Below are 27,515 nucleotides of genomic sequence, written 5' to 3'. Positions count from 1 at the left end.
CATTTTCATCTGGGTTCTGAGCCAAAATTCATGTTGTAAACTACATTCAGATATGCCACTGCTAGCACCATAGTCGTCAACCACACAAATACAAAATGAGAACACTTGCAAGAAGCATGGAACAGCTGTTTAATTGACCTAACCGCTTGGCAAATGGTCAACTAAATTGATTTCTGATGTCACTATTTCTTCATAAGCCATAAAACATCCACTTTCTATATGACCCCTTTATGATAATGAGGAAAAAACAAGATTTGCAATATGCCTTGAAATCTTAGTCTTAAACATACAGTACAGTTAATCCAGATACTATGACAGTCACATTTTGACCCTGAAGCAGATTATTTCTACGTCTATTATTTCCTATGGGAAAAATTATTTGCAAATGAGAAGAAATCTGCAATGAACCGAATGGCGTTCAACCACTGTAATCAGAATCTCACACCGGCATTATTGCGAGGCTGCGGCGGCCCTGTGATGTCATCCATCACCGCCACTCTTGTCTGGCGTCATCAATTACTCGCAGGAAAACAACATTAGAGGCCTGAATGGGACACAGAGTGGCGGCAGGCCTGACATGGTTGTGTTATACGATTACACAACCTGTTGGCCGCCCGCCTGTCAAGTGTCTGGCGGCCCTGATGAATGGCTGCAATACGCGGCCGTGCATCACAACACGCCACGCCGCACACTCATTAATGGCTTCTCATAATGCCCGTGACGTTCCTCCAATACTGGAGATTCACAGAGCGGGACTGAGAGAATTAGAGGCGGTCGTGTGTAGTTGTAGCAGTCGGGCAAGAAACAGCGTTTGTGATTGCTCCGTTTCCATTGCAACGCCTTGACTGGTGCAACGGTTGCACCATTCAAGGCGGTAAACAAAGAAAACGCGGCGGCCTCGTTTGAATAATTCCACAAGCGTAGTCGCTTTTCACGGCGACAGACACGAGAGCATGCGGAGAGACGTAGGAATTATTGTTTCTAAAAGCGCAGCCCATATGCTCTTCTATTAGATGCATCCTTGTCCATCTGTGGCCTATTTGCATAGATTATCAAGCACGTGCGCAGCCAGCGCCGCCATCACAATGGCCCGACGGAAGCCGAGCTTGATTGCTCTTTCTGGCAGTGAATTAGGAGAGCTCGCTATTCAGGACCCTCCGCGCTACACCACAAACAGATGTGAGCCTCGCTGAGACGCCTGCCCGCCACTCCCGAGAGTACCAAATTGTTTTCGATGAGCTGTTTTTTCTGACGAGTGTGTGGCAATTGAAGCCGGCTATCGTTGCCTGTGATGTCTCACTGGAGGCACAAGCAAAGGCATTTCACAGATTGTAAATCAATGGTCCAAATTAGGGATAGACCGATAATCGGCCTGACCAATTGGGTATTTTGACAAATATCGGCACCGGCCTTTTTTTTTTTTTTTTTTTTTTTTTTAAATCTGACGGCTGATTAAAGGTAAATCTAAAACCATTCTAATCTTAAGGAACTATTTATTTAAATTTTGAGTTAACTTTATAAGAGATGCTGCTGACCCTGGGAACCTTCTGAACCTTTTGTTTTTGTTCAAAATGTAAACGAAGAAATGTTAACGATTAAGATTTTAAGTATTTTTAAATTTTGGGGAAAAAATATTTAAAAACTATAGAGAGCTATAGTATTTACTTGTTTAAGTTTCCATGTAACTTTTTAAGATGTACTGATAACCTTGAGAGCTCCCTGAAGATTTAAAATAAAATCTATTGTCTAATTAATATGAAAAAAAAAAAGTAATCGACCTTGTGTGAAAACTTGTTTAATAAACATGTTTTAAAAACATTACAACAAAGTAAAGATTGGCATTTGTATTTTTAACAAATTTCTACACCAGTATTGTTGCCCCTTTTTTACGGAAAATGAATATTGGCTCCAAATATCTGTTATCGGTCTCCTTGACTATTAATAATCGGTATCGGCCCTGAAAAAAAGATATTGGACTGTCTCTAGTCTAAATTGTAATAGGGATGGGCAAGTGCTAATCGACGTTATGGTTATTGGGGCCAATACCGACATTATTTTTAGGTATTGAGTAGGGGTGCACTGATCGATCGGCCGATTTATCGGCCCCGATTTCCTCAAATACAGGAGATCGGTGATCGGCCGATCGCTTAAAAATCAACCGATCTTTTCCACCAGTCTCATCTTCCTCTTCGGAGGTCTGAAAAAGTCAGCCACTGTCCTCTTCTGCTGAGATGACTAATAGGATTTAATTTTTATTTAAGACAACAAATTCATGTGCAGTTAATACAACCCATTTGTATTATTTTGCCAATATTGTTCAATCTTTTCCAATAAAATAAAATTGGAAAAGCACGGTTGTTAGATACGCTGAAAACATTGTGTATACTCTAATGGAAAAAAATCGCATCGGCAGAATCGGGATCGGCAGGTCAGACTTTTTAAAAGATCCGTTATCGGTGATCGACTGGAAAATTGTGATTGGTGCACCTCTAGTATCGAGTACTTTGTGTAGGCTCGCTATCTTTTAACCAGAGACTCAATGAACCCTTGCATTCCGGTGGCAAAACGCGCCAGTCACAATGTTAGCAGTTTTGCCGTGTTCAAGTCTCTTTAAATATCGAGGTCAGAGTTCACTGACAACCTGTTGACGCAGAGCAGATTTATGCAGCGCGCGCTCGCTCTCCACTGCAAACTCGCGCTCCCACACACTCGCACACACACAACTTTGCGGCCCGGCGCCTCGCGGCAGCGGTTTCCTTTCCGCCGCGGATCTTCCAAGCTTCAGATACCAGAGCCCCAGTTATTCTCCCTGACCCTCCTAATTGAGAACGGCTGTGGCTGGCGAGATGGAGAGAGCGCTAAGCAGACGGAGAGAGCGAGCGAGAGAGCAGATTCTCACGTGAGAAGAAAGAAAGTGGCAACAAAAGAGCGGCCAAATGAAAGCGCCGAGGAACTAAGCCTGCGTAAGGCCAACGCTGGTCAAGTGGGGGGGGGTGGCTGCATGCTCAACAGTTGGCCTGCGTCCCAATTTGTCGTGATTCATACTTCGGCATACACACTACTCGCTGGCCGGCGGCCAAACACACACAAGCACAATCGCGTCAATGTAGATTTGGCTCCATTCTATATAATCCACTACACTCTAACAACCGTGCTTGACTCTGCTCTACTCTCGATTATATTGTTACTTGCAAAAGCTACTATTTCTAGTACCTGGTCAGGCATAGGTCACCTGTTGCTGTGCCTTAACGCTGAATGCAGCATTTTCTTGCTATCTCCCATCAAATATATTATAAATATATAATATAAATTGTTGTCCTTACCTGTCCCTTATCTGGCCTTGTATCTTCAAATAAAAAGCCTCCATACCAAGGTTATGTTAACAAAAACTAACACAATTACGGAAGTATCGAACTTCCAGTGTTGAGTCAATATTTTGGATTGGTGAGTACGTTACACATGCATACTTGCATGTGAAACAGAAACAGTTCAAACGTACTTGCAAATACATTCAAACGTACTTGTAGACTAAATGCTCCAAAATAGCATATAAATGCCAAGCCTAAATCATGCACTGCAGACATAATAATAAAAAGAAATACAAATATATGTTTTTTACTTAATTTTCAAACATTTTGGTATAATGTTAGCGAAATTCTTAAATACCTTTGTACATACTACCAATCTTTTTTTTTTTTTCGTCCACATTGGCATGTCCATGCTTCCATACAAAATAACTCAAATTAAAATTGAAAAACTATGTTTGTTAAAATGCCGTAAACAAACTAATGAATAAATAAATAAATAGATAAATAAATAAATCTTTCGTCTATAAAATCAACTAAAACCAACTATAATTATCTCAAAAATGTCCTTGGTTTTAATCTTTCGGGGTTCATTTTAAATGTATTTATTATTATTTATTCATTCAGTATTGCTGTCCTTCCGTACTTACAAAGGAAGGAAGTGTTTTCGGATTGTTTATTTTATTTTACGACACAATACTTCGTAAACTTTTTTTATCTTACATTTGACAAATACTCCATATATTAAATAAAAACTAAAACTAATACTAAAACTAATCAAACTAAACTAAAATGAAAAAGTAAAACTAGTAAAAACTAACCTTTTTGCTCAAAAAAATAATTAAAACTAGAATAGAAAACTAACAATATAAGAAACTAGCAATATTTTTGGTGATTAATTAATTAGCTAACACAAACTTTGACGGCACTAATTAGAACTGAAAAACAAGAGTCAAATCTCCACACAACTCAACTAATCGTTATTTATATAGTGCTGTAACAAAGCACTTTACAGAACACGACATGAAACATTAACAATAATCATCATCGTCATCATCCTAAAAAACTAACAAAAGCTTATTTTCCATTCCTACAGAAGATGAACTAGCTATATTGAAAAATCCAAAGCTATTATAACCCTGGAGGAACATGGCATATACTGTATAGCTAAAAATGCTAACAAGAAACATACATGCTATTAGCTAGCCCTGAGATATTGTACACTATTAGTATTGGACCAAAGCATTGGGAAATGTGGCTCCATACATACAGTTTTGTAGCCATAACTGTCTTTAGTGCTAACTGTCTAGTTTTGGTAGTTAGCGACTACTACATAATTTGTAGTATCAGATTTACTGGAAAGACTCAACTGGATTTTACGTAGTTTGATGGGGTTGAGGTCAGGCTCTTCCCCATTAAACGTACCATTCCCAAACTATTACCCCAAAGTTATCTCGATAATATCTAGAAAAGATGAATAATTTACTCAGTGGCACAAGCTCCAGGCCCAAATCCACCTTTGTCCTTACTGTGTAGCGCATAAAAGGACAGACTAAAAACGAAGGTTGGGAAGAGGAGTGGCAAGTTCAGTGACAGCTGCGTGCGCGTGGTGGATGTGGACGAGCGACTGTCAGAGCAGATATTTCTGTTTAGTGCCGCCTGCCAGAGACACTCCTCATGTCATCGCTGGGTGCCTGCTGTCACTGGCTAAAACCAAGAGCGGCAGTGTGTGTTTGCGTGCGTGCGTGCCCGTGTGTTTGTGTATGACGGCGTGAGTGACAGTGACAGTGACAGTGACAGGGAGAGAAACTCGAGCAGCTGTCTTGAACGCTGCTCTGCACTGTTGCTTTCATCATCCCAATCCGCTATGTTTGGTCACCTTTGCTGTGTTGAAAGAGCTTATTTGAGATCAAATGTGATGTAAACTTAAATTGCGTCTTTGTCAAACTCTTACTGTTTGTTGAGTGTCTATTTTATTGAATGACTACTTCTATTTGAACTAATGTCTATTTACTCACCATATTTCCTCAAATATTTCCCTCTCCAATTAGTGGCCAGGGTGTCATCCACATATGACAAATAAAAGCTTCGCTCAAATAGCACATGAGGGAACAAACTTACTTAGTCACTAGTCACTTAGTCACTACTTACAGTATCTTAGTTCTGAGATGCTATTTTTGCAATCACAGACAGTAACTTCTTAGACTATATAAGCGCCATTGCTAATCAAATCAGCAGCACCAAAGCAGATGAACCTTACAGGGTGGACCAAAAGTACAGTTACAGTTACTTCATTGTGTTTCACCTTAACAATCACATCTTATGCATAAATTATAGGGGAAAAAAACCCAGAATCTTCTATGCTACTTACTCTTGTCTTAAAAGCATTTTATATATATATATATATATATATATATATATATATATATATATATATATATATATATATATATATATATATATATATATATATATATATATATATATATATATATATATATAATACGAATGTATAAGGTCAATTTTATTTTGTTTTGTTTTGAGAGTGTTCCAGTTGTTTGGAGCAGGAAATTGAAAATATAATCAACCAAAAGTGTTTGCAGACTTTTGGAACAAAGAGGTTAATCAAACTGCTAGAACAGAGAGTGCGTGTGGTGGTATGCATGGTGAGCAGGGAGCGAAGACGGTGTTTAATAGGTAAACATGGCACGCACCCAACCACTGTTTGTGGTCATCTTAGCAACTAAATTATAAGCAATTGGCTCTAGGGGTGTTAAAAAAAAACGATTCGGCAATATATCGCGAAATTACATCGCACAATTCTCGAATCGATTCAGTAGGCGGCCGAATCGATTTTTAAATATCCATTTTTGATGGAAAAATATTTACCAAAACATCTTAGGGTTCACACCTTAAGAATGGAAAAATGTTAAATGAACGGAACATTAAGCCTTAATATTTTATTTTAATGCTGCTCAAACATGAAACAGATTACAACCTGTATAAGACTGAAGTTTCAGATAAATAAATACATTTTCATACAAATCTTACACTGTACAAGTTTACTGATTAGTATTTTCTAAATTTAAATTGAAAAAAAAAATCACAACAATGGACTTATAAATTCGTATCGGGATTAATCTGTATCGAATCGAATCGTGACCTATGAATCGTGATACAAATCGAATCGTCAGGTACTAGGCAATTCACACCCCTAATTGGCGCTATGGTTCTTGTTATACGGCTTATAAGGCAAGCAGAATTTAGTTCGACTAAACTATTCAGTGGTAGGCGGATGAGTCTGTCCGTTGTGTGTAGGAGGAGGTACAAATGACATGAAATATTAAGGAAAAAGAAAGCTTCGTGTTTTACATTTCCCGGGTCAACTCAAAGTCAGTGTGGGTGGCTCAGGGAGGCCAGGGAGCGCAGCTTCGCAGCAGCTAATCACAAAGCTTGCATGCCGACTTGGATATTTCATTTATTTTATCATCTTACAATGTTCTAATTAGCTGGGCAGCACACTTATTATGAGTAATAAAATGAGTAAAAGATTAGCCCAGCTGTACTTGGAACAATCTGTCCAAATGTTACTGGGTCTCTTTTGCACTCACGTTAAAGCATTTTTATTTTTTGTGTGTGTGTGCCTTAAGTGTCTGCCTGCCATTGACTAATTGATTGCAATCATCTGTTTCTGGAGTGCCGTCGCCTAGATCACAAACATGTGCTTGTGGCCAAGTGAGATGGTCACAGTGTGAGGTAATGGAATGTTTCAAAAGAGTAAGAGCGTGCATGAGGAGCCGACTCTGGAATCCAAAGAGCTGAGGACATTCATCGGCTTTTGAAGAAATGGCCTTCATTGAAAATCCAAATCAGTCAGAAGACCTTTGCACTTGCTGTAAAAGGAGACATTTCCCACCTTATAAACAGCACTGATACAAATAGGAGAGACGAGTTTGAGTTTGACCCAGTAGTTTTTCCACTAATGTTACTACTATCAGCGCTTCTTAATGCTGGAAAGGTGGTGTGTGTTGTTGCACTGCAACCTGTTCAGGCAGCAAATCAGCCACTGCCAAAGATACCAAAATTGTAGTTATGCCGTGAATGGACGTTAACATTTTGACAACATCAAGTTTTGGAACCAAACTAACCACTGACAACTTGTGAATATACGATTTTGAATTGTACAAGTAACCCATTTAGGCAGAAAACTGTCAGATGCCTAAAATACCCAAGTTGTATTTACATTATGTGGTCGGTGGGTTTTCCGATTTTGGCAGCAACCCATTTAGGCAGCTAGCTACCTAATGCTAAGTTGAAGAGTAGCCATGGAGTTACAATTTCTGCAGTAACCTGTTTAGATAGCAAACTAAAAAATGCTAAAGATAACAGAGTTGCAGCTCTATAAAACAACCCCTCCAGACAGCAAACTAGTCAATGCCAAATATATCAAAGTTGTATGTAGTGAGTAAATATTAAAATGTCTACTATCTAACGCCACTTACAAAGATACCCAAAGATACAAAGAAGTTGTAAATACGCTGTTCTGAATTATATCTCAACCCATTTAGGCAGCAAACTGCCAAACACCAAAGATATCCAAGTTGTACATACATTATGTGGTCAGTCAATTTTCCAATTTTTGCACCAACCTATTTAATCAACTAATTAGCCAAGGCTATGGACACCCAAGTTGTTGGTAGATATTGTAATTTCTGCAGCCTGTTTAGTGAGCAAACTAACCAATGCCAAAGATACCCGAGTTGTAGATGTATAAAGAAACGCCTTCAGGCAGCAAACTAGTCAATGATAAACATACCCAAGATGTTGGTGTGCAGTTGTGCTGTTATTTGTACAGAAACCTGTTCAGGCAGTAAACTAGCCAAAGCAAAACATACCCGACGTGTAGATATATGGTTGGTGCACATTTCAATTTGTAATGCAACCCATTTAGGCATCAGACTAGACAATTGACTGTAGATAATTAAAAAAAAAAAAAAAAAGTATCATGCCCATTCATGCAAGGGACCTCCGCAATGAAGACATAAGATGTCTCACAAAACGCTTGAGCAAAATGATTGCCTGGTACACGTCCAACCCACAATGGATAATTTGATCCACTTCCGATTCCAATTCACTTTAGCTTCCATGACATCTGCTTCAGGGAATCTCCCAACCACACACACTCACACAACCACGGCAACCAGAGGTGTGTTTCCCAAGGACGTGCAAGTGTAGTGGTGTGCACAGTAACACCGCCTGTAATTTAGTGGCAACCATGGCAACATTAGTCCAACTTTAGATTGTGAGCTGGCAGCGTTGGTTTCCCCTGACAGCCTTGCAACCACACACCCGTGTTTATGTTCTTTGGGTTAACACGGTTATCTCTGTACGTAACCTGAGCGCTCCACCTACACGGCCACTTGGCATACGGATCTGTGTGTGTGTGTGAGAGCTTGCAGCTGCAGGAGTCTCTCTCTCTCTCGCTCTCTCTCTCGCTCTCTCTCTCTCTCTCTCTCTCTCTCTCTCCCTCCCTCTCTCCCTCTCTCTCTCCAAAATGAGCTGCAGGGACTTGCCAGTATTTTCATTCCCTCTGGAGGCATTTCCGCACACTTAACAAAGCCCGGCCTGCGCGATGAAACGCAGAGGAAGCAGCCTTTATGAAGGAAGCAAGCCATTTTTTTTTTTCATGTAATGTTTGCACCGCTGACCCCAGCCAACAGTTTGTTACATGCAAATTTACTTTAGAGCTCAAGTCAAGTTGGCTCCGGGCTTTTGTTTGCTCTGTAACACGAGGACAAGCCTCCTCTGTGTGCCGTTCACCCGACAAAGTTGCCTTCTGTTTGCCACTAATTAACAGCTACAATACCTAGCTTGTTGCTTAGCTTTTTCTTCGTCGTCTTCAATTTTTTTTTTTCTAAACACGCGTTGTTATCCACTGACCCTTCATAGTTGCACTTCCTCGTGCGCCGCTTGCCAGAAGGAAATGTGCTCAACGAGGCCAGGTTGCAATTCTCCAGAGGGTCTGGTTCTGGTAAAGGGATTGAATTGAACCAATAACAGTAGAAAACTATTAAACGTTTTTACAACGCTGTCGAACTAAAGCAGTAAAAGTTGAACTCTTTATCCTCGCGTCTGCGATAAATAAACGGCGCGTCCCAATCGAGTTCATGCCATGTTTATTTAAGGGCACATTTTTATGGTTTGCTTGAATATTAACTTTTCTCCTCACCGTGTGCCAACTTTTTGGTTGGTCGGTTTTGCAAAGAACAATTTAGCGCGCAGAGACCGAACGGCGCAGTCTGGAGCCACCGAGGCCTGTCCACAGCCAAGGCCCAGTGACACACGCTCCTGCCCATAAACAGGGATTTGGCCTTCTGGAGAAAATAACCTTGATAATTACTGAGTGCGAATAGACCTGCCCACTTGGGGAGGGAGCGAGACATAAGCATCCGCGCATTCCTCCATGCTGAGTCACGCTGGTGCCGAGTTTCCCCTCGGTGCGCGCGGGTGCAAAGGGCTGCCGGCGCCTCGCTCGTCACCAAGGACATTTCGGAGGCTAACGAGAACGCGGACCGCCGCCAAGGCTTTGTCCCCTGTGTGATCAATCAGGATCCAAGGCAATGCAGAGCAAAAGATGCGACACAAGCAGGGGTCCTCTGTTTACATGCAGATATTTACTGTCATTGTAAATGAACAGTTGCATTAATTGTAAATGATTCTGATTCTGATTATGGCATACACAATTTGTGTTATGTTGTAATTCTTTCTAAGTAGATCGCTACCTCTGTGCTACTGATGACTGCGACACACTTTGAAATAACACATTTGCTCAGATTGCCTTTAATTATATGTTATTATTCATAATTGTATTTATCTATGAAGACACTCATGATGCTAATGATTTCTTACAGTCATTATCAGCAATGATTTAATATGGTAGGAAACAGATGAGATCAAAAAGCAACCGTTTATTTCTATTAATCTCTGCAATTGTTGATTACTTTCAAATGATCACTTCTAAAATAGGCCTAGGAAATCACAATGTCCCATTCCTGGTGAGCTACTTTGAGAACAGGTACATTGAGGGCAAACCTTTTTTGTTTTGTTTTACAGTATAGTATTTGTCCTCTAACCTCAATTGAAACTGAAGGGAATGTAGTCAAATGAATGTCATGAGTGAGTTGGATCTTAACTCTTTTACTGCCATACATTATCAAAAAACAAAACAAAACAAAACAAACAGACAAAAAAAAACAAAAAAACAGTGCCAGGCGATTTTGAGCATTTTAACTCATCTTTCAAGGCAAACAGAATATTATGTACTTTTATTAAATATACAATGTGGCTACCAAATGAAAGATTGCATTCCATTCTTTCATTAGAAAAAAAAATTATGTTTCTACCTTATTCCGTTCGTTAGTACTAATAACCATTTGAAAAGAGGTCATTTGAGTGACATTGAGCAAAAATTGAAAAGATGAGAAAACAAGCTTTTTGTGAAGATACATTTTCTCCACAACAGTCACTTTGACACAAAATATTTTAGTTTTGTGACGCTCTGCAAATTAGGTTTAATGTGACAAAGGCTTTGATCATTTACGCCATCATAGAAAATGTTTGATTTCATCCAATTCCATCAGATTCTGTCATGTTTCATTGTAATTCTGTACACTGGCAGCTCCTTGAAAAGAGATTCAATGCTGCCATCTGCTGGCCATAGTTAGTGTTTTTGATTCCACAATCCATTGACCAGGCAGCGCTCCACTTAGATGTTGCACTTCCCATTGATTAAAAAAAAACAAAAACAAAAAAAAAACATAGTTGATGTCATTTAACGTTTATGGCGGCATACATCACGATTTTACTCATCGTTATATGGCGACAGCCAGTTTATGCCCTAGACTGGCCGACAATCAATTGTAGGGCAGAAACCAAACTATCATGACGGGGAGGGGGTAGTTAGTCAATAAAAACAGGTTGATGTTGGGGCCTGACCAATTTAATTGACCAATATTAATGCTAAAAAAATCTGCTAATTTTTGCTGATTATTTACTTGTTTTTACTTGATTACTGCCCTTGTTGATATATCAAACTGTAAACAGGAGAAAACAAATCTGAATCTGGAAATTTTATTGACTAAATACATCTGTTGGACAAAGTGTCAGAAGAGCTGTTATGGACCAACATGGGGATGTTCGCGGTTTCTGGGAAAATGTAGACTACCTTTTAATATAACGATGGTAACTCGACGTAAACAATTCAAGTCCATTGGGTGTAAGCCTATGTGAACAAGCTCTGTCCTGGTCATGCGCTACTTAAGCTGCATTCTAACTAAAAAAATCAATGCAGTTAAAACTAAAAAAGTGCTTTGACAATGGTTTCAGATTGTGCACATGGAGGTGGAATGGAAGCAAAAGTAGCCTTTCCCACTCGCTCGCTCTCTCGCTACACACCACAAGTTCTCATTTTCTTCATTTTTGGTTTGAGCTGGCATGAGTACAGCAGCCGGGCCCGAGCGTCTGCGCTTGGCCCTCCGCCTGACTGTCTGTTTGCCTGTCAATTCACCAGAACTTGTTGAACTTGCTAGGGAGGCCGTTCATTCTTGCCAGACGTGGTCCAAACAGCCGTCACCACCGGGCACTGGCTTTTGCTTTGCTTCGAACTCTCACTTTATTTGGGTGAGCGTGCTCGCCCCTTCCAGAGTTTGAGAGGTTTTAGGCAAACATTTGCGCTGCATATGTTGCCTTTTTTAGAGTTTTGGCCCTGCACACATACCCTCTAATACTGCACTGCGTAATTTATTGATTCAAGTTAATAATTCTGTGTGGAATTGATTGTTAATTAATAGTGTCTTGAAGCACTTGAGGTAAAATGGAGTGCAGTGCTTCAGTACAAATCACAGAGGTACTACTTATACAGTCTCGACTGATTTACTGTTTTGATAGAGTAAGGACGCAACTTAAGGAAGCATCTGTTGAGGGAGGACGCTGACATTTAATGAACAATTTGCTTGATAATCTGCATCCTAGTGTAGTATGTGGACGGGAATTAATAAGCTTCGGCTTCATCCCGTCAGCCCTTTATCTTTTCGGGTATTGATGTCCGAAAGGAAAAATGAACAAACAAAAAGAAACAAAACAAAACAAAACAAGCAAAGCTGTCTAATAAAGTGACATCATTGAAGACATGAAAGCTTCACCCAAGCAGAACTCCAGTATCACGTATAACATAACAAAAATGACTTTCAAAACATTTAGAGTTTCCGCACATATTATTGACTGACTTCATCAAAGTAGTTGAGACACGGTGTACCAGACAGTGATAGAATTGGGAAATGGGCAGTTGACTAAATGGCAGTTTTGAATGTGCGATTTGTTCATGAGCGGATTATTGAGTGATGAGCTCAACACTGAAGAAAATAAAGTCTGGAAACTCTTCGAACTCAAAACACTGCTGTCATTGGTTAAGTCCGTGTCACCTGGTTTATGGATGCCATTTAGTCAACCGGGGTACTCATTTCCTGCATTCCCTCGTGTTAATACTAGTAATTTTTTGGTCTTTTTTTTTTTTTTTTTTTTCCAAAAGTGGATTTAAGGCATTTTTTTATTTTGCTTTTTTTTTTTTTTTTTTTTTTTTTTTTTTAGCTGAATGGTTTGTTGTGAGGCTAGGTGAACTAGAGCCTTTTGTCTATTGTATCTAGAGAACATGTGACGCAAGCACGAGGTCAAGGTTCAAACCCCGATCCTCTGTCGGGGTTCAAAGTCATTTCGAATCAGGAACCACTTTCACCTAAATTTGATTTCAAGTGGGCCGGACAAGTTAGTCCAAGGCCTAATAAGCAAATAAATAACAACAGGTCAAAATTAATTCGTGCAGAGTAATCTGAAATGTCGTAGCAACAATAAGTGCAAAATGTTTGCATCAAATCCTGAGTAGCAGCCAAATTTTAGAATGTCAAGTGGTCGTTAGTGCACCCTTCAGTGGACAAAATTAGCAACAAGAGTTAATTGTAGTGAAAAACTGCAGTTCGTTTTCTGTCCTCGCTGGCCAGATTGGACACCCTGACGGGCCAATTCTGGCCCGCATGACATATGTCTGATACTATTTATTCCTGCTCTATCTAAACTGAACCACCAGTCCAATGTGCTGCCTGAGATTCTCCAATGTCTATACCCTCCTAAGACCCAAGCTTTTGTTTGGTCCAAGAAGCATGAATCAAATGTAATGTCCTTGCATGAGTATTCTGGGTCTCAGGAGTTTAAATCACAAAAATGTTAATGTTTCCCATAGTTAATTCAGAAACACAACATGTATTTTCTTTTGTTGTTTTTTCCCTCTTAATGTGGTTCTGCAATGTGATGGATGACCTGGTGCCTCACTCTACTCCGTCCCTCTGTGAGAGACACCGTGAGGACACGGATGACAGCCATGACTTCATCCCGAAGTCACTCGTTTTGTATTCCTCCTCACCCCTCTGCACTCCTAACATCTTCCCGCTATGATTAACAAACATGTTCTTTTTTTGGTCTCTCTCTTTCTGTGCGTCCTCTGTAATGTCTGGTGCCTTCTCCCGTGTCCTTGGAAAGACGCCTAATAAGCTCCGACACACACCGCTGTCTCTCCGCTCCGTAGGCCTATTCTCCAGCGCCAGCCAGCAAACACTCGAGTAAACAAAGACTACCCTCACACGCGTATCCACACACGTACACAACGCCATCCTAACGTGCTAATAGACCCACACACCAGCCCGCCGAGGACGACGTCGACGCGAGCTCGCTAACGCTGACCTTCCGCGTGCCAATCACAACAAATCCGCCGCCGTTCGAATGCAGCGAGGAAAGAAAACGCGTTGCAAATTGAAAGCAGAAATCCCCCCGTGGTGTGAGACAAGATGAGCCTTGGAATAAATTATTTAGATGGCAGCCTCTCGTTTTCCTGCACGATTCTCGCCTTCTGCTACGTTTAATGGCATCTGTGATGACGCCCAGTGGAGATTAATCCACATGTAACACGCGTGTGTGTGCTGTGTGGGCCGCTCACCTCACTTCTCATGCATCCTGTTGTGTCGCTTGATGCTGAAACAAAGGCGCGACAGGGGAATTAGTTTCTTCTTCTTCTCCTTCTTCTTCTTCTTCTCTGGCTGTAAATAAACAACTAGAGTAAGCGAATCAATGGTTCCATTTGTTGCCTCTGTGATGGTGTCTGCAGGTGCCAAAAGCTCCCAGCAGCCATGTTTCCTTGCCGTCAGCGTACGCAAAACGCACCACATCGGTCTCACGTTTCATTCGGAGGGATCAGTAAACAACCGCCTGGTTTTTGAATCCCACTTTACATTACAGTAAACCCCAAGCCCTGCCGCGAAGAGCGAAAACCGCATGTAATTTCATTCTCTTACTGTCAAAAAATGGAGGAAATGAAAAGTCTCTCCCTCTCACAGTTCTTTTAATAAGAGGCGATGCGGGCTGGCTGGCTTCAAGCTGTTTAATAGTCACTACCGGTTAATGTTTACTTTAAAACTCACAAATAAAAGAAAGGTAGAATTAAACGTTATACATTTAAATACCAACATCAACTGCTAGCTTAACATTGGAATCATGCAAAATGACTAACATTTATTGATGCAGTCATTGTTTCATTCACTGCCAATGACGGCTATATACGTCATAAATCCATTTTGACTGGGCAGGCAGTGAATGAGTTCTATACCTTCAAACAATTACAGTACTTTAACACACAGAGCAGAAATGCCAACAACAAAAGCATTACATGTTACTCAAAGACATAAATTATCTCTGCTTTGTGGGAACAAGACTATTACTGAAGTCAATAGGAGTAAGTTGGGAACTTGTGAAAGTATTAAGAAAAAAAAAAAAAACCTAAAGGATGTTTTGGCAGGTTTGAGGCTTCAGCATATAAACATTAACCACAGACAAACAAGATAGCGGAGTCAGAGGGAAGCATATGGCTCTTAGTTGGGGACCTTCTCTGCCCTTTCTTCTTCTTCTCCTACACTGCATGTCTTCTAGTAGACCTGAGTGTTGCAACTCTGAGTGCGAATGTTTTTTTTTTTTTGTCAGTATATGCCCTGCAATTGGCTGTTGATCAGTCCAAGATGGCCAGTGCCTATTTGCTCCCAAGTCATCCAGGATAGACTCTAGTTAGCCGTGACTCTAATGAGCACAAGCGCTATATAAAATGGATAGACATATAAACAGAGCAGCAGCAGAGACAAATGAGCAGGTGCGACTGTTAAGGAAATGCCAGCAGCGGCTTGCATGTGTGTTTGTGTAAGTATTAAGTGTTGTTTGCATTGTAATTATTGCAAAGGCAGTTCACTTGATGAGAGGCATTGGAGGTTGCTTTCCTTGGTAAATCATTTATTCATAATTAATTTTACAAGATACAACCATCTATGCTTAGAAAAATAACTTTCCAGCTATAATGTTTTCATTTTAATGTTACTGATTCAAGGTTAGAAAGGTCTGAAGAGATACAGCGCTTTACTGTAATTAGACGGTAACCCAATGTAAGGTTTATGCCACAGTTGCTCTAAATTTAGCATTGTTCAAATTCAACATGACCAAAATATTTTTCAGCGGTTGGTTCAGTATGGCACACGATGAACTAGCATGGGGAGAACATGCAAACTTGATGAGCTTCGAACCCAGAACATCAGACCTGTGATATAGACGTTCTACTAGTGTACTGAGCTACACACTCCTAAATTGACAACTGAGACATGGTTGCACAAGTGTGCACATCCATGGTTGCACAAGTGTGCACACCCTTTTATAACTAGGGATATGGCTATGTGACAAAAGACCGACAGCAACACTGAAGGAGCTGCAATAATTTCTGGCTAGTACTGGCTCTTTTTTTTACATGTGACAACAATCCCCTTTCCTCCAATCTCTGACCTAAAGAACCTTATTTTACGAAGGCAGTACATCGTGAAATCTCCCAACCGCATGTGGTAAAATGTATTTGTATCTGATGAAACCGAGGTTGAACATTTTGGCCAACATTCCGAAAGGTATATTTGTTTTTTATTTTTCTTGATTAAGTAGAGGTTACCTACCAGTCACATGGTTAATGGTCTGAAAAGTTTTTAAACAATTAATTTTACCTCACACAAAACTAGCATTCGAGCAGGGGTGTGTATACTTTTTGAATCCATCTTACACTGAGCCTTCTTTGACAGCAAGCTACAGTAGTTGAGAGTAAATCAGCAACATCTTTATGCAACGGTGCACATTCCTAAAGAACGAATGATCATTTCCTAATAGTAATTGTCACTACTCACTGTATTATTGTCCTTAATTAGCATCTTTATCTTGCAGTAATAATAATGGGCCAAGCGCAAACAGGAACATACCGGTAGTCTTAGTGACGGTTCAGTGGCTAACACTAAGTGTGTAAACATGTAAAACACACCGAAATGTCAAGACAATTGCACAAAAAGGCTTCCTAATGAGTGCTTGGCTGTCTGTGTTTTTAAGTGGCCCGTCTATATCCCATACAGCAGTGTGAAATTACAGTATCAGATCATATTTAGTTAATTAAAAGGCATATGACTAATTAAATTGGACTCAAGCATTAGTTGAGGGGGTGAATAAAGCACGGAGGCGTATTTAGCTGTTAACTGTAATTAAATGCGGGGCAAACTGCAGCCTGTGAAGATACAGTATTTAAGTCGTCCTCGCGGACCATACAAACTGACAAGATATTAACAATAAAGACAGAAGAAGTTGTTCCACTCATCTAGCAGAAATGATGAAAGCCTGCAGGCTTAACTGACAGCTGCTTTGGCAACTCGACGACACCAGAGAGAGCGAGAGAGAAAAAAATCAACTCGCGTTTGTCGTTTCAAGTGTTTTAAGTGTGATATTTGTCAGGGATTAGATGTGCACGTTGTCAGGCCTTGTTACGCGCCTCCAATCTGTCAGAGGCACGACAGGGGCGCTTTATTACATCTCGATAAACGACGCCACCTCCAGTCTTGTTTGCCTATCACTGAAAAGCACATTGTGTTTTGTCACGCGCCTTGACGCCCGTCGCTCTTTCCGCTTTGTCTCGTTTCAGAAGCGGGCCTGTGATCGATGAGGATTAAGGCACGGATTTTGTCAAAAGTGAATCGCGGGATCGCCCTCCTCCACTGGTAAGCATCTTGATTTCACACCTACGTTTCCAGTTCGAGCTCCAGCTCGTCTGGGCCGCCAGGAAATAGAGTGCTGGAGTTTTGCCAGCCAGAAAAAGACGTGCAGACTTTGAATGATGCTTAACACTCACATACTTTGTCCTTGGAGTGAAGAACTCAGACAATAATAGTGTCTGCAAAAAAGTCTGAACAGGATTATTGAATGGAAAGAAATTGATTCCAAAATAACCTGCTAGATATGATTTAAAAAAAATGTTATGTTAGCCTGGTGCTTTGCCTTACCTCAGGAAGCTGCAGTATTCTCCACAGTCTCCACTTCGTTGCAGTGGCCCTGATGGACACTTTATTATGCACTCCATAGTCTCGACTTTGCTGCAACAGCCCTCAATCTTGTCTCGCATTAAATTTGTCTCCTTAAAACATGGAACATATTTAACATATATTAAATATATGCTAAAGTTAGCCTAACTTGTGGTTGTATTCACTGTGAAAGCTGTGGTATTATCCACAGTCTCCACTTTGTTGCAGCAGCCCTCAGTGTCCTCTCACATTAATATTGTCTCCTTTACCATATAATGTAAAGCTAAAAATGACAAGCAATTAACACAGGCTAAATTTAGCCTAGCCTGTTTCTGTGCCTTAACAGCAGTAGTATTACACTCCGCATTCTCCACTTGTCTGCAGCGGTACTCTGTCTCCTCTCATATAAAATTGTCTCCTTACTTGGCAGAACATATGCAAAACAAAACTCACTTGCTCGTGTGAGCTTATCTTCTTACTGTAACTGATTCTGGAAAATGCAGTATTATACTCCACAGTCTCCACTTTGCTGCAGCTGCCCTGTCTCCTCTCATGTATGGTTGGTATCCTTACTGAGCAGAAGATATGCAAAACAAAACACACATGCTCATGCAAGCTTATAGTCATATTTTAAAGTTCATTCCAGAAGATGCAGCATTGTACTCCACAGTCTCCACTTCGCTGCAGCAGCCCTCTGTCTCCTCTCATATAAATTTGCCTCACTACTGAGCAAAACATATGCAAACCAAAGGTCACATGCTAATGTGATCTTCTTACTGTAACCTATGTATTATACTCCATAGTCTCTACTTTGCTGCCACTTGTGGTCCTGATTCTCCTCTGGTATAAAATGTGTCTGCTTTCCTGATGAAACGTTGCATACAAATGATTGAAGAAACAAAACTAAACACACATGCTAATGATATACCTTCACTCCATGAGTGTTACTCTATTCCACAGTCTCCACTTTGTTGCATCATGTGCTTCCAGTTGTTCTCCTTGCTGATAATTAGATATACCAGACATTCCCTTGTTGTTGGCCTCCTGATGCCTTCAATGCAGCGTGGTTTTTGCAGTTTCCCGCAGAAGTGGAAAACAGCCTGCCCCAAATCGGCACTGTGCAGTGGAAAAGGACATTAAAGTACACACCCAAGACCAAAATTGAGACTTTTTTTTGTCCCACTACCTTATTTTGGGCCGCTGTGCAAAATTGTTGACAGAGTAATTTGTGTTTGTGCACAACAGCATCAAAAACGCTGCAAGGTGAATAATTTTTGGTGGCATCTGCACATTGTGCAATATGCTAATGAGCTAAGCTGCAAAAGCCAGATTGCCAGGAGTGAGATGCGGGGTGAGGAAGGGGTGAGGAAGAGGGGAGGGAGAGGCAGAGTGGAAAAAGGGAGGAAAACAGACGGAGGCCTCCGTAAATTATGGATGCAACCTGCGATTTCCAAGAGGAAAAAAGAAAGGCGCGGTGAAACCTCAAGTCATGCATATCAGATTACGCATCTACTACATTTTCTTATCATGCTCTATGAGCAATCATGGATTGCAATCTAGCTCGTGTGTGATGGATGGAAAAAGAGGAAGCACTTACACATTCATCCATGTCAAGTCGCGTGTGGCTGTGCACTCAAGCGTTCCCTCAAGTCAATATGACGTGCGTCCAAAGCCTTGTTGACATTTTTCTGCCCTGTTGTGTTGCTTTGTGTTTCATTGCGTGCGCGAGCACTCGCAGTCACATGACACGAGACACAGCCCGCTTTTGTCTCGTGATGCTCGCATCGTGCAGATTACGTTGAAGACGCACAAGATGTTGATACTCGCTTTCTTTTAATTGGAGCCATTTTGCTCATCATGTACAGTATTTTGCCCTCTTGTGCATTTCAACAAAGCTAAGGTGCTCTCACGGCAACTTTTAATCATGGATTCATTCACTAACAGACGGCTGTGTAATTGACACGTTTCTACTAAGCCATGCATTTCATTTTGATGTTTTTTTTTTTCATATTGGTGAGTTGAATAAGTGTATCTAAATCCGTGTTAACACGGATCACTACGGTTAGGGACAGTAGAGTACCGTTTGCAATCGAGATGTCCAATGACGATTGCCGAAAATAATAAATGAATAAATATGTGCCACGAGATAACTTTTTATATGGCTGTAAGTCAACTGCAATGCAAATAAATTAAATATTTTATTCAAGAATTCAGTCAGTTAATCTGGTCTTTTTCAGCCGATACCAGTCAGCTGAAAATCATGTGTTCAGCCCAATTTCTGATCACATGATTCGATGGGGACAACTCTTTGCATTTTCATTCTACCACTGTTGAAAATGAAGTGCATCCAAAGTCATGTTTCCTGCACCAATCACTTCAGTTCAGTTCAGAAGCACCTTGTGTAGATTTTTGTTTTTACTCTGTTGAAAGTACACATTTACTATATCTAAAGCCCTGTTACCACCATAAAGTGCAGTTTGGTAAGGTGCACATTTAAGTTTTTATATTGCCAAAAGTTTGAAAGTGTATCTACTATCTACTCAAAATTGCAGTTCTAACCAAACAGTACAGTTTGGTTGCAGTTTGGTGCTGCATTTATTATTGTTTCCATATTTGAGAAGTGAAACTTTTTTTTCCGCACGTCCACATTTTGTTTTTCCATTGTAAAAGATCCCAAAATATTCAACACATACAGCCCAACTTTTTGGCTCGCATTTGTTAGCGTACCAGTCCAAGTAGTTAGCTATGGTTTATTGTTTAGGGTGGAGCTAGACATGCTGCTGTCCACTGATTGGTTGACAGAGAAACATCACTTGCGTGTTGAAAGTGGATGACAAAAATTGCCATTTAAATAAAAGGATTGTTTGTCGAGTTGCACACCTTGCCTCCCATTAATTACGTAGCTTGGATTTCCAATCTGTACCAAACTAATAAACGTATGTTTGTTAGAAACGCAACTTCACTAACTGTACTACTTTTCAGCACCCTTCAGTTGTAAACAGTTGCCTAAAATAGGCTTCCTAAAGGATGGGGCTAGTTCTACTACTATCCACTGACTGTAGAATTGTCAAAGTCGAATAGGAGCAAAAAAAAAAACAGCCACAATGAAAGAACGTAAAATCGATGTGATCTGTTGTAGGGACAGTTTACAGATTGCGAATAACATTTCAGACGGTTAGTAAAGTATTCACTTAAACGCTGTTCCTATTCTTGTCTATTTAGCATTTCCAGACAAAAGAAGTTAGATGTATGTTATGCTGCTACATATTGATTGCATTCATGCCAACACAGCCCAGATAAAAGGTGCTTGGTGGAAATGAAGCTTCAGTGTGGCCCTCTGGTTCCAGACCCGCCTTCCCTTAAAAGTACCATAGAACCTTCTGGACAGGATGTTCATATTTCTAAAGGGAGATTACCTCGTTTCCATTCCACTGCAATGCCTGCCGTTCAATTTGGCCCGCAGTGTTAGACGAGGATGATGTTTTCTAAGAATTGGACCGGAGCCGCGTATTGCACTTTAAAGTGAGATGGGTTCATAAACGATGAAGCTGTCCCTGATCTCGCCCTGCATGTAAATGTGTGTTAATGTGCAAAGTAGGTCATTTATTTGGAGCATAGTGTGCTGCTCTGACACAGTGGGGGAATCATTTCACAGGCAGACATACAGTAGCTTCTTGATTGGGGGATTTCGTCTGCTGATATGTTGTTAATATGTGGAGAATAACACGCCAGAGGAGAGGACTTTGGGGGGGGGGGGGGGGGGGGGTGTTGGAGGTGGAAATTGCCACAATGCGTCCAGAGGCGGCATCAGTAACCGCAACCTCAGATAGCAGCCCGAAAAATCAGACAAAATCAGATTACCAAACAAACAACTAAGAGGATTAATTTTGATCTCTTTTTTTTTTTTTTTTTTGCCATCAGATGGACATTAAATCTGCAGTCTATAAAATCCCTTCCAATGATTTTCTATTTGACTTCACAGCCCTCATTTTCCGCTCACATATTTGAACGCCAGCTTTTCTCTTCTGTGTGAACTCTGCCCTTTTGTTCTGCCTGGAGAAATTGCTTCTCTAAACAGGCCTATCGCATCGCTCTTTAAAAATATCTTGGCGGGGTGCGCAAATCTGACCTCCGATCAGATGCTGCGCTGCTGCCCGATAAGCCCCGCACCATGTTATTATTCTGCTTTCCACTTGGCCGTGCGCGGAGGCATACCAGCAGTCCTAATTAATAGAATTACAAGAGACGTATCATGGAAAATTGACTTTTTCATTTCTTGTATGCAAATAGTCTCTGGAGTTCCCGCCCACCCATCAAGTGTGAAACTACATCCAGCAAGTACATTTTGCCAAATTGTGGCCTCATGAGTGTTTGTCGCTGAATGCGCCACATAGACGGATTGGTGTACTAATTTTATTCATCCATTTTGTATCGTGCTTGTCCTTAGGGTTACGGATGAGCTGGAAAATATTCCAGTTGACCTGACTTTTGGACCGAGAGGGAGGCATTTAATTGCAGAACACAAATAATCACATTCACAGCTATAGACAATTTAGTATAGGGTACTTACTTACTTGAAGGGCAAACATTTATATATATATATATATATATATATTTATTTATTTATTTATATTTAACTAAGGCAAAGGTCCATTTATCAAGGTCGGTCAGGCCACATCTGATAATACTGTAATACAGTGCACTCCCGCTTTTGTCGATGTTCAGATTTTTTTTGCCCATAATTATCGCTGGTATCGACAGGCTCCATGAGTTCTTGATGCTTTAAAATTAGGGATGATCGAGTATTTTTTTTTTCATACCGATACCAGTCCGAGTACTCAACTTTTGGGCAGTCACTGATACGGAATACCAATACCACTGACAGATAATTTTTAAAGAAACAGTGTATATCCTAACATAGCGTGTTTTTCCTTTAACTTGGATGAAATTAATTGCAATTTTCTATTCTTCTAATTTCTAGTTTCTGATCATAAAACGGCCACATGGTATCAGTCACCATCACGAGTACCGATCCCTTAAAATAAGGCTAGTACCGGCACAGATAACGTTACTTGGTAATGGTACGTGCTCATCCCTAAAAAAATATTGAAAAAAAATTGGGGGGAATCAGCAAATCTGCGGGCGCCGAACTGTGCGTGTGTTGGGGTCCATCAGTGTATTAAAAGTCTATTTTGACATGAATAAAGTATTTAAATAAAAATAAAACATGAACCCTGTCATTCATTACAAAAAAATATATTATTTGGAAGTTAAGCACATTTTTTTTAAAGGAAATAACCAAATACAGATTGGTAAGGGAACCCGATCATAGAATTCTATGAAGAACACTGTTAATTTAGCAACAACACAACACAGTTAGCAATGCACTTCCTGTAGGATGCTCTTATTCAGAAAAGCAAACCACACCTTAATGCATTCTGGTGCAGCAAGTGATGGCTATTGCAAACAAGACGCTAAACAGCACACCTGCATGTTGCTACATTGACACACACACACGCGTTACTGACTGGCTGCACACTTTGCTTCCAGGAGGTCACGTGACACCTGAACTGGCCTGCTTGAATAACAAACGTACACAAATGAAAACAAAAGTAATAAATGCTTAAAATACATTACATTAAATTAGCATATTCTCCTGAACAATTCAAGGCCTTTGCTACAGGCTGTCTAGCATTCATGTACTGATTCCGTTGTACGTAAACAAGCTGCATTTTGTTCTCTGACTGAATTTTCCGAAAGCACAGATGTTAAACATGACAAGATTCCACATTTTAGTATGATTGTGACATAGTAACTTTCTTCTGGTTTTGTGTAATCAGAAAAATGGCTGTTTCTTACGTTTAACTCACGAGAACCGGCGGCTTTGTTTACCAGGGACCCGCGGCGGCACCGCTTCCTCCTTCGGGGGAAATAAAACACGACTTTATCAGGTTAATATTTTATGAGGCTTAGCAGAAGGAAAGCTTTCAGATGAACTCTTCTCAGGCAACAAACGCAAACTGATGCTCAAGCGTCGAGCGCGATGCCGATATGAGGCGCCTTGTGCAAAAAAAAAACCCCCAAAAACGCCCTGCATTGTAATCGTTTTTCCGCACGCTAATAGCTGTTAACAGATTACATCAACGCCTTCGCCGATGTGCTTTGATGATGACATTTTGCATCTCTCGCACACGTCCGCTTGACAAAAGGGAGCGCGGGGCCGTTTAGCCCTTCATTGTAACCAACTGGCCCATAATCAGAACAAACCCAATCAACTCCGGAGCATAACCAGCCGCAGCGTGACATGTCAAGAGTAGCAGAATTATTTACGAGCGGCGTAATCGGCCCAGAGTGTGTCGTGTCGGCTTTGTATTGCATGTCAGCTGTGTTTCTGAGAGCACACACGGGAGAAAAACACACACGCAGAGAGAGGAAGATGTGCTAGGCAGAGAGTGCAGGAGTATGAACACTTCCCGGGCACGAGCACAACTTCTCATTTCCTCGATGGGGTCGGTCCAAGATTTGCAGTTGGCTCGGCCTTTGACATGAGAACACACGCGCTCATGCAGGCGTACGATGGAATAAGACAAGTAAAATGAGAACTAAGTTCCTCAGACATTTTGCCAGAGTGTTTTTGTGTTCTTCACCAGACTTTTGAAGGGGAAAACTCATGGCACCTGGAAGGTTTCTGACACAACCTGTATATTAAAGTTGTTCCAAGGCCTTTCCACTGTTAACATAACAACAACAAAAAGACTGAACGGAATGATGATGTAATGCTTCACAGATTATTCTTACCTTTTATCATTTTCAGTAAAAAAAAAAAAAAATGATGCATCGTGATAAAGTATAACTATTAGTCGGAAATGTCTTATGGACAAATAATGCTGAAAATGGTTTACATATTTTCAATTTAATGAAATGTTTATTGGAATGCCTTTGAAACATTAAACATAGCCTGGGTCAAACTGACCCATTTTTAAGTTGAGGATACAAATTAGTATTTTTTTTTTTCTCTGAAACGTCTCATCAATTAAAATGGCTCACTTTGGCATATTTTTCAAATAATGTTACTAATGTTTATCGTAATGCATTTGAAACATTAAACATAGCCCGGGTCAAATCGACCCATTTTAAAGTGAAAAGACTAAAAAATAGTCACATTTCATGACGGCACTTGTTAAAACGGTTGATTTCAAAGATTTTCAATGATGTCCAAAATGTTTATTGGGATGCGCTTTTGAACCTATTAACTATTAAACCAATGGGTCAAATTGACCCGGGAATATCATTGCTTTTTCTGAGAAACCAACCTAACAGGAGGGTTAACAAGTGATGATGATGCACATCGTGATGATGGTTGAGTTTTCCTGCAGGAAAAAAAAAGCAAAGAAAAATTAAAGCTTTCGTGCGACTCGGTCGAATTATGAATTGCAAAACCTCAGAGGCATTCAACTTTTCTATCTGTCAATTTTTAGTGTATTTTTAACCTGTTACATCTTTTATATCCCAAACCAATAACTAACCAAAAATACAAATATTTTTGGAGAGTGACAATATGTCTTCCCTGGCAAATGAAGCCTCTTCTGTGGTCTTGTGTTGCCGCTCGGAAACAAAAGACTATTTTGGCCAAATCGGGACTGACATCACTGGCAACAGCTGCAGGCTGCATGTACTTGCGCATGTTTACGTCTTTGTGCATGTGTGTGTGCGTGTGTGTGTGTGTGTGTGTGTGTGCGAGTGTGTGTTACTGTCTGTCAAGATGAGGTGACCTGATTGCTCAGCTGAGCAGTGAGGGAAGACTCGGCCTAGTGTTGTCAGAGTCGCACCATTAAAAAACGCTTGAGATTGGGCCACAATGATCCCTCCTCTGCTGGCGGCCTAACCCCTCCCCACCAAGACACACACACATGCACACGCACACTGTGGCACTCCTGACCATGCCAAAACAGATTTGGAGAGGAAAAATGATCCACTGCTGCATCAGCTTCCAGCTATAACGCAGTGGGTCAGGCCAAATCCTGTTAAAAGAGCCTTTATCCTTATTGCTGCAAAGATAAGGCTCCCTTTCCTCCTCTGCATACATTTTACAGTCAGCCACACTTCCTGTTTATTTCATTTGAGTTATGGCTGTGTCATCAATAGTGTGTTTGATCGGAAAGTAATCTTTACTTTGTTTAATTTCCCCAAATCTGCAATAACAGATGTCTAAAAAGTTTAATAAAACTTGGATTGAAAAAAAAAAGTAGTAATAATAATAATAATAATAATAAACTCACCCCCATAAACGTATTTATACGTTTGTTTGTTTTTTGTTTGTTTTTATGCAAGAGCGTTCTTTGGCTTTGACACAGCTTCTGACATGAAGAGGTGGCTTAAAGCAGTGGTAGTTATTACAAAAAACGGCCAGCAGGTGGCAGCAGAGTATAAGAGATCAGCCAGGGCCACGTTGCAACAACCTGTTTTTGCCAGTCTTTTCAACAGGTTTGTGAATAATGATGAAACTTAGCTATATTCTATTGTTAATTGCTTCAAAACGGAAACAGATACAAATATATATATTTTTTTTTCCCCAGAGGAAAGAAGAGACTCCAATCTGTCTTGTGGTAGGCTCCAGGTTTTTATAGCAATAAAACACAATATTCTGTGGGACTTGCAAAATCATTCAAAATCCAGTAAAACAGCCGGGGAGTGAAGGGGGTTGATTCAGTGAAAATGGTTGGGAGTGAATGAGTTAAAAAATTTGTTGATAAAATATATAAAATATTTTAAATTGCAATTATTTGCCACTAATTACCACTAACTAAATCTGTGGCGTTTTCTCCATGGGTTTGTTGTTATAGTAGAAAAGTGGTGGGTGGCCTCATCACTTATTGAAGTGCTGAAACAACACAGCTAATTCACATAAGGCGGAGAGATAGGCCCCGCTCCTCATAATCAACTGTGAGGAGGAAACGAGCGCGCTTCCATACGTGAGCACATTAATCATGCGTATCTGTTTACGTCCACGTGGCACAGTCTGTTCATCTAACGAATGTGCCAGCGTCACCTTCAGCTATTGCCGCCATCTTTACTTTACCGCAGCCTCTTCCAGCTCCCCGGTGACACATGCTGTAGTAATACTTGCTCTGGGGCTCCCCCTACAGCTGTAATTTACTCGTTAGCCGCTGTGAAAAAACAGCGATCGCAGCAGAGATAAGCGTGCATTTGTTAACAGGAATCTAATGCAAATGAATGTAGAATGCATATTGCTATAACATTTTCATTCATTCATAGCTCATTAGGGTGATGGATTGAGCTGGAGCATTTCCCAGCTGACTATAGGTAAACCAGCTTATATACAGACTCAAGCCTATGGACAATTTTAAGTCTTCAATAGCATAACGTATGTTTTGGGAATGTTAGAATTCGGGGTTGGATGATGAAAGATATTTTGTTGTCACTATAACATCATAAGTCAAGTCAAAGGTTTGAGGTTTGAACCAGAGACAAAAAATAGTAGCCTTGGCCAGATGTAGGCTAATCTACAAATTGGTGCCAAAATGGGATTCAAACTTAGAACCTTCTGACTGTAAGGCAGACATGACAACCACTAGTGCACCTGACTGATTTTAAATAAATATTCATCAATATTAATTTAAAGAGGTAGTCAACCCAAAATAGTTTTTTGACAATAATATGTTGTATCAACCAATCACAGCACTGCTTCAGAGAACAGGTGAGCTGTGAATGGTCGTTGCCTGAGCCCTAA

General features: G+C 40.5%; 1 protein-coding gene across 2 annotated transcripts in view; it reads left to right on the top strand.

Moving 5' to 3' along the window:
* Positions 1-27,515, top strand: part of zmiz1a (zinc finger, MIZ-type containing 1a) — a 151,449-nt gene that overhangs the window by 55,060 nt on the left and 68,874 nt on the right. For both annotated transcript variants that reach the window (XM_077495612.1, XM_077495613.1), the window contains exon 3: positions 17,389-17,464. The gene's annotated coding sequence lies outside the window, so the exon portion shown is untranslated. The remainder of the gene's footprint in view (positions 1-17,388; positions 17,465-27,515) is intronic.

Source organism: Festucalex cinctus, chromosome 14 (assembly GCF_051991245.1).
Source record: "Festucalex cinctus isolate MCC-2025b chromosome 14, RoL_Fcin_1.0, whole genome shotgun sequence".
NCBI classification, from domain to species: domain Eukaryota; kingdom Metazoa; phylum Chordata; class Actinopteri; order Syngnathiformes; family Syngnathidae; genus Festucalex; species Festucalex cinctus.
This window is presented reverse-complemented; position numbering and strand designations above follow the sequence as displayed.